Below are 8,958 nucleotides of genomic sequence, written 5' to 3'. Positions count from 1 at the left end.
ATATATATATATATATATATATATATATATATATATGTATGTATGTTAGCGTTTGAGCATTGTACATATTTTTTTTTATAACTGTTATTTTTTTTATTATTGTTGTTGTTGTTATTGTTATTATTATTATTATTATGAACAAAAGGGGTTTCATTAGGCTAACTGTAAATGGGTTTGAATTGTATCTGTCCATTGAACTGACATTGATGTAGTGTTGTGCAGGAAAGAAATCAGTTTTACATTTTTGTGAACAACTATTTTGACAGTTTCCTTTTTAACTTCCACTACTCTGGAAAATAAACCAGATTTCAATGATACATTGGTTTGGTTTTTTATAGTTCCAATATTCCTGGTGTCAGAGCATATTCAAACTTGTATGAGCCACCTTATGCAGAACCATATTATGTACACATTGCCTCCCTATACTGGCCAAAATAAAATTTAAATCTCTCACCTTGGCCTATAGGACACCTTTTGGATATGCACCCTGCTATTTCAATTCTATGACGCAGCTTTACACTCCCAACCCCTACTGCGGTCTTCTCATGAGCATCTGTTTTGTCGACCAGCCATAAATGCTAGGTCAAATTCAAGACTCTTCCTTGTTCCTCATTTGTGGAATGAGTTGTCCAGTGCTCTCTGTTCCTGTGATAGTTTGGGGTCTTTCAAGAGAGGTCTAAATATATCTGTTCAGCATACACTTAATTAATTAAGTGGTTCTTATGAGTTATGGTTTGTATATTATGGTATTTGTGTATTTTCATTAGAGTATTGATATTGCATTGACATTATTGTTTATTATTGCATTTTTGTCCTTAATGTAGTCTTACCAACATTTTTATTTGTAGGTTGCTTTGGACAAAAGCGTCTGCTAAATCATTAGATAGATACCAAACTCTTATTAAGTTGTTTACATCCGCTGGGTAAAACAGACATAGTTATAGCCATATAGATCCTTTGCAAAAGAGGTCTATTTGACGTAAGTCATGCCTACCCCCATTGGATTTCTATGTACAGTAGCCACCGACACCATGATTCCCACAATTCTTAGCGGTTTTACGATACAATCTTGAGCTCTATTATTAATAGGGCTACCCAGACAAAACAAAGTATGTTAGCAGGTTCGGCAGAGCAGTAATGAAAGGTAATTAGGTGATCTAGAGATGGTAATAAATTTGAATTGGACCAACATGGGGTCCAATGTCCACTTGTACCAAAAACAAAGAACTTCTCCTCAAAAACAAAGAGCCATCCACTCAGGCTTCTTGAAGGTCACTGGTAAGGCATTACAACTGAGCTATTGATTGTTTTTATGTTGAATAATTAAATGTAGTTAATCATTGGTACTAATGTCTTAAGTTCACAAGCCTGCATGCAGAAACGGTATGGACAGAACAGAGAGAAAAAAAGATTGATTTAAAGTTAGCTCTATGTTTGACTTATGTTTATGGAAGACAATTGGTTTGCTGACTGATAGCACCAGCTCATTGATTTCTTAAGAAATCCATGTGTGAGCTTTCACAGACAGTGTTAAATGTGTTACCTGTACAAAAATGCTGATAGCATCTGATAGCACTCACTAATTGATTTCTCTAGAAAAAAATAATGAAATATTTTAAATATGTTAGATGCTGCCAGTTTAAAAGTTCACACTCTTGCAAGGAAATTTTCCATCTTCCTCTTGTGTGATCACATAAAATAAGGTCCACCCAACAGATTATCTCCCCTGGGCATTGTAAAGTATCACAAGTTTGAACAAGTGATAGTAAAAAAAGGAAGATGGAAAAAACAGGCTTGGAATGGTCTCAAGCACACAAAGCTCTGGCAAATAAAAGAGTAGCCGAGGAAAAAAAAACATCAACTGAACACTAGAAGAATAAAAAGGGCGTTGGCCAGCTTACATTAAACATAATTATCAAGCACTTGGCCAAGATCGTTTACAACGGAGATCCATCACACAATCACAGGCGATTAGCAGTGAAGGAGGAGCTTCCTTATTGTTGCCCAACAGACCTTTTTACCACAGTGTGTGTTTGTGTGTGTATGAGGTATGTTTAAGTATGTGTGTGTGTGTGTGTGTGTGTGTGTGTGTGTGTGTGTGTTCACTCAGCACTGGTGGTGAAAGTGCACATGATCGGGATCCAGTCACCTGTTTCTGTCGGACGAGGGTTTTGAGATTTCCTCAAGTTCCTTCATGACCATGAGCTGTCACAACCTCTGCTGAGTGCATGAAAAAGTATTCACAGTCATGTCTAAAGAATTCAACTCCCTCTCTCTCTCTCTCTCTCTCTCTCTCTCTCTCTCTCTGTCTTTACTCTTGTCATGCTCTCATCACCACCTTGCAGAGTGTGTAAGAAATGTCCACATGCTGTCATGTCCAGGGAATCCCGTTCTCTTTCTCATTAGTCTCTCTTCCCCTCCCTCTCCCTCTCCCTCTCCACTTTTCCATGTCTCTACCAACACTACCACTCTCCCCCTGAAGACTGTCCAAGTGTGCTGAGGGAATTTTGGGATCCAGTGAAAACCTGCCTAATCCCTCCAGCTAAGGATAGGATAAGGATATATACTCTTTTGATCCCGTGAGGGAAATTTGGTCTCTGCTTTTATCCCAATCCGTGAATTAGTGAAACACACACAGCACACAGTGTACACACAGTGAGGTGAAGCACACACTAATCCCGGCGCAGTGAGCTGCCTGCATCAACAGCGGCGCTCAGGGAGCAGTGAGGGGTTAGGTGCCTTGCTCAAGGGCACTTCAGCAGCTTTCTACTGGTCGGGGTTTGACCCTCTGGTTACAGGTCCGAAGTGCTAACCAGTAGGCCACGGCTGCCCCCAAGCTAGATGAGCAAAATGGCGTTGGTTCTTCTGTCTAGAATGGAACCAGCGCTTCTCAAAACTGAGCATTAATAGCCAGTCTGACCTTATCAATTCAACACTGTCTGGTTTAGGAATTGGCAGTACCAGGGGATGCTAAGCATATGTGATAATTTCAAGAGCATGTCTGTTCATGAAAGCAGCATATGGCACAGCTATTATTACACAATAATGTTAATAATGAGAGCTTGGCTGGTGGTAACCTGGTAAACTGGAAGCCTGCAGCTGGTTGCAATGTCATCACATATAAACCTAAAAAAACCCAGAGTGAACCTGATGAAGCATTGGCGAAACGCGTTACCAGCAAAGAAATTCCACCAATGTGCGGTGATCCTTCACTTTCCTTTTAATCTATTGACGACTGCACCTCACCAGCACCTAGAAGGCTGTGCACAGGAACTTTATCCTTTTTACTAAAAAACAACCAATAAAACTCACAAGTGCAGGACAGGTGACGAGTCTGATATTCCTTTTGGCTCCCCACAGCCGTGCATGATCAAGGCCAGCTGGGTTCCAGAGTTAGTGGCCACGTAGACACACAGTGCGTAGGCCTTAACTCCTGCACTGATATCATTTGATAGGTGTTTAAACACTGGGTTAGAAGATGTCCATGTCCTTTCCCAATACACAGCCGTTAAAGACAGCAAGAGAAAATAATTTTATTATTTGACCAAATAAAAGAAGTAGCTATGAATTTGTGGACGAATAAAAACCAAAATCACATAATTTTACAGTAACACATACATTTTGGATTAGATTATACCGTAAATCTTACATAAATGTCACATTTTTCAGTATGTTAAAGTACAATTTTTACTCTTATCTTGCATATATTGCCGATAAACAATCTGAAGACCAGCTGAAAGGCATACTCTAGATTCTCCTTCCACATTCTAGAATTTGGCAACTGTAAAAAATGCAATAACCATGTAAACAATGCTTTGCTGCAAAAAAAAACATTCAACCACCCTCCATTTAAGGAATTAGCATTTAAAGGGCACGCCTGTTGTGTTTACCCAGAACAGGTTGGAATTTGCTCACCATTTGGGCATGACACTGATGTATTTGGTGAAGGAAAATAACAATATGAAGAGGTGTGAATTGTATGCCAGCTTTCACAGGTATGTTAACAAAACAAATGTCCAAACTAAAAATTTAAGTCAATTGGCTAAGACCACTAAAACAAAAACGCCTGGAATTATACTAAAGCATTGTCAAATGATCTTACAAATTATATCCCATCTTGTCAGTGCAATGAATTTTCATGAATGGAATTTGTGTCAAAAATCTGAAAGAGCTAGAACTTTCCTTGAAGTTACTACAAAGTCCATATTCAAACAAACCTTTCGACTTTCCACCCAACTCTATGGTGGTAAATCAGACAATTCTGACATCAGGTACTGCACATTTATGGCATGTCATATATTATAGGCTACCTCCGACAGCTGCTGCTGGTGCTGCTGCTGTCTGTGTGTGTGTGTGTGTGTGTTACTGTTTTTGAAAAGGTGAGAGAAGTTAACTTACTGGTGGTATTCCAGTCAGATTAAACTACTTGACTAGTGCTTAAAATGTAGGCACCCCTATCCTTTATTATGTCCGCCACGCAGCGAAGGTTTAGTCAGATTTTTTCTTTTTCTTTTTCTTTTTTGTCCAAATTTCCGTCAAAGAATTCCCGGGACACTGAAAGACCGGGGTAGACGAAACTTGGTGGGCATGTAACCCCATATGGATAGCATGGAACCATCGTTTTTCGTTTTGATCTGTAGCCCCCCCGCTGGACTGCACCCCCCGAAAGGAGGGTAGGGCAGACACAGTTTTCTGTGAATATCTCGAGAACCGTAAGGTTTAGGAGGACCATTTTTTTTTGTATGTTGATGTTGATCTGTTGAAGGGGCCATGTCAACCCATTCCATAACCACTCATTTCATGTATAGCGCCACCTAGTTAAACACAAAAAAGGTGTTATACACACAGATACCTGTAATCGCAGGTATCTGTGACCTAACATAGTCAAAACTGCACAAAATTGTAGTGTAGGAAGTGTAGGATCATTATGACACCCTCTGAGTGCACGCCAAGTTTCGTGGAATTCCGTTCATGGGGGGCCACACAATAAATTAATTTATGTTAGTATACACCAACTGGCCTGTAGGTGGCCGGAGACAGTTTTCTGTGAATATCTCGAGAACCGTAGGGCTTAGGAGGTCCACCTTTTTTTTGTATGTTGGTCTTAAGGGGGCATGTCAACCCATCCCATTACCACTTATTTCATGTATAGCGCCACCTAGTTAAAATTTAAAAAGCAAAAAATTAGGTGTTTTCATCACAATATCTCTGGCTGACATGGTCAAAACTGCACGAAATTGAAAGTGTAGGATCATTATGACACCCTCCGAATGCATGCCAAGTTTTGTGAACTTTCGTTCATGGGGGGCCTTACAATAAAATAATTTATGTGTACATTTAGTGACCGTACACCAACAAGGATTCCCGGGACACTGAAAGACCGGGGTACACGAAACTTGGAAGCATGGAACCATCGTTTTTCGTTTTGATCTGTAGCCCCTCCGCTGTACTGGACCCCCCGAAAGGAGGGTAGGGCAGACACAGTTTTCTGTGAATATCTTGAGAACCGTAGGGCCTAGGATGACCAATTTTTTCGTATGTTTGCCTCCAGGGATCATGTTAACCCATTCCATGTGCACACATGTGCATAAACAGATACACACGCACACACATACATTCACAGTAATCATACGTATGACACATACTCACACAGTAGACATATGTACGCATGCATGCACATGCACAAACACACATACGCAGGCAAACACACAAGCACGCATACACACACACACACACACACCCACACACATAAACATAAACGTGTACATGCACACATGCACACAATTCAAGAATTTCTCAGAATTATGAACAGGCAAGATGGGGGTGGGGTTGTATAAAATGAATTTTACATGTGAAATCTATGAACTAATCATGTTTTGGTACTTGTTGTCTAGCAGATACCAGTGAGAATTGAGTGTGGATAATGCAATTTAGTGAGACAGTTAGAATCATATAGGCCTTTCAGTGTGATTTATTTTTGTGGAAGAAATGTGCTGGACTGGGCGGCGGTCATATTTTGTACCGCTCTGCGGTACATCTAGTTCACAGATGTAGTGGCAATCCTAGCTATGGTCTCCTCTGCACTTTAGCTTAAATGCTATTCTACTGCTGTAGCTCTGTAGCTTAAATGTTATTCTATTGCTGTAAGCAGAGGTGGATGAAGTACACAATTCCTTTACTTAAGGGAAAGTAAGTAAAGATGCATCATTTCAAATATTACTCCAATACAAGTGAAAGTTGCTAAGTCTAAGTCTAAGTATTTTTCCTTTTTAATGTATTGAAATGTAATGCTTATTTGGACATTAATAGGACATAGGATTTGAAGAGACCTTTAGTTCCTTACATCCAACAAAAACATTTTACCTATTTTCATAACTTTGCAAATGTTAAAATGGATGCAATAATGTCATTTAAATCATTATTCATTCTCTGTTCAAAAATCTAATACATTTTCACTGCCAAATACAAAACCAGATAACTCAATTATGAGTAGATTATTTATAGTTTAGTAATGTAGACTAAAGCTATAACTATGTGCTAAATGTCAGGTGATTGTCTAATTTATTCCAATTTTGCAATGATAACCAGACTACTTCTCAAATCTCAATTTCTAACAGGTTCGTCTGGGTTCTCCTAGGCTACATAGAGAATGTTCTGATGAAGAATCTGTTGTCATCATCATTACCACAGCCAATTCAGCCAAGTTCAAATTGAACTAAAAGAGATGGTCTATTGCATTATTGCGTTTAAAGAATCAAATGTGGCTAAAAGTAACAAGTACTTCATGCTCATATTTCAAATGTAGTGGAGTCAAAAGTACAGTATTTGTCTTTCAAATGTAGTGGAGTAAAAGTCAAGTTTCCAAAAATATTAATACTCAAATAAAGTACAGATACTCAAAAACCATCATGGAATTAGTGGTGAGGATTACTGAAAGATGTCAGATCAACTGTATGTCATTATCTCAGAGACAAACCTCGAAATGAAATAAAACAAGTTTGTCAGACAGATCTTGATCCATGCACAAACCATTTCCATCATTAAAACCTTTTCCGCCTCCTGTATCCACAGCATCTACATGTAAATGTGTTTGATCCTATATAGGCAATACTGCTTTTAGTATTTCCCCCAAACTTGTTCATATCCATAGCATACCTTAAGGAACAGGGCTGTGACAGGACCTGTGAGTCAATTTGTCAGTATGCATAAATAAAATAAAGTTGTCCTTCTTCAATCCTCTACAAGAGGGGAGCAGGAGCGGGAGACCACTGTTAATCATTCTCTAACATTTCTCTCATAAAACATCAAATGGGCCTCAACAGCACATTACTTTTGTCCTGGACAATAAAACATGAAAAACATACATGGGGGGATTTCAGAGCATACTCTCTCTCTCTCTCTCTCTCTCTCTCTCTCTCAGAGATAGATAGATATCTGTAGGCCAAACCTTTTTCTTTTAAAAGTTACAGGTGTTAAATGCAACTTTGTGATGTAAAAAAAGAATAAAAGTTACAAATATTAAACGTAAAAAGGAAATATCAAACTAAAATGAATTAAAGTGAAAATGGGTCAACAAAAAATAGGTGTGAGGAATCAAGCAGAGAGGGCTGTATAAATGCTTGTCTTAGGGTGCCCCCATGTGGTGGCCACAAGGGCTTGCGCATGGATGCATTCATTCAACTTTTACAGACTGCTCTCACTGGGTAATGTGGCTCGCCCAATGTCTGAAATGTTAGTAGATAGTTGTCTTCTGATACATAGTGCTCTGATACATGAAATTAATGACTTCAAGCATAAGGATTGTCCAGCTTTGTTAAAGTGATATGAAGATGAAGAATCTTTTTATACACCTTTGACCTCAAATAGCTTGACACTGATTGAGACATGTGATCATCTAATTACTGCCTCAATACAGATGCCGGGAAAACATCAGATTAGTGTTATTGGACCTTAGTGTAGCCTTTTACACTGTTTTACACACATATTACTACACAGACTAGAACATTGGGTTGGATTTAAAGGCATAGTTATCAATTGGCTCAAATCCTACCCCTCAACAATGGAGCTTCTTTGTTGCAGTTGACTAGTGTACCTCTATCAACGTCCTTGATCTGTGGTGTTCCCCAGGGGTCAATCTTGGGGCCACAATTATTCAGCCGTTATACAGTTTGTTCCCACTTGGACAAAACACATTGGATTTCCTGTCATAGCTATTCTGATGACATTCATTACTTTCATTACTTTTCATTACTTTTCGCCTGATGACTATGGTCCCCTTGAATCTCTTTGTTGATGTATTGATCAAATGTACACCTGGATGTCAATTTTCTGCAGTTGATCAAGGAAAGATCTGAAGCAATTATATTTGGTAAAAAAGGATTTAGGATTGCCACTCTTCTTGACAAAAAAGGGCTTAATCTAAAGGATACTTAATTGACAGTGATGTAAATTTCAACAACCATAGGAAAACAATATGTCTATGTCTTATGTCAAAACATGATTTAGAGAAACTCAGTCAGCAGGGTTGATGCAATGGGCTTTTCAAATACCTCCCTAAAAATACCATCAAATAGCTTAAGGCGATACAAATGGCTTCTTATGAAAACGAAAAGAACCGACCACATTATTCAAATTTCTCCAACTTGCCATCGATATCTGACTGTTTCCCTTCTTCATACAAGTAAACACTTGGGGGTAATGTAGTGGTAATGAAAAACAACAATAAACAGTCTCTGACCTCATCATTTTTGGAGGGGTCCAAACGCAAATGCAAACTGAAACCAAACCAAAAGTAATATGTCTAGGCCAATTATTTACCCACATTATAACTGATTTAAGAGGTTAGGTCAGAAAAGAGGCATTTTTTTCTGTTAGACCTACTGATTTGAATGAAATATATATATATATATATATTATTAGATTTTAGGTACAACACACACATAGGATTCAACACAGAGG

Source organism: Alosa sapidissima, chromosome 5, assembly GCF_018492685.1.
Source record: "Alosa sapidissima isolate fAloSap1 chromosome 5, fAloSap1.pri, whole genome shotgun sequence".
NCBI classification, from domain to species: domain Eukaryota; kingdom Metazoa; phylum Chordata; class Actinopteri; order Clupeiformes; family Clupeidae; genus Alosa; species Alosa sapidissima.
Note: the sequence above shows the minus strand (reverse complement) of the source record.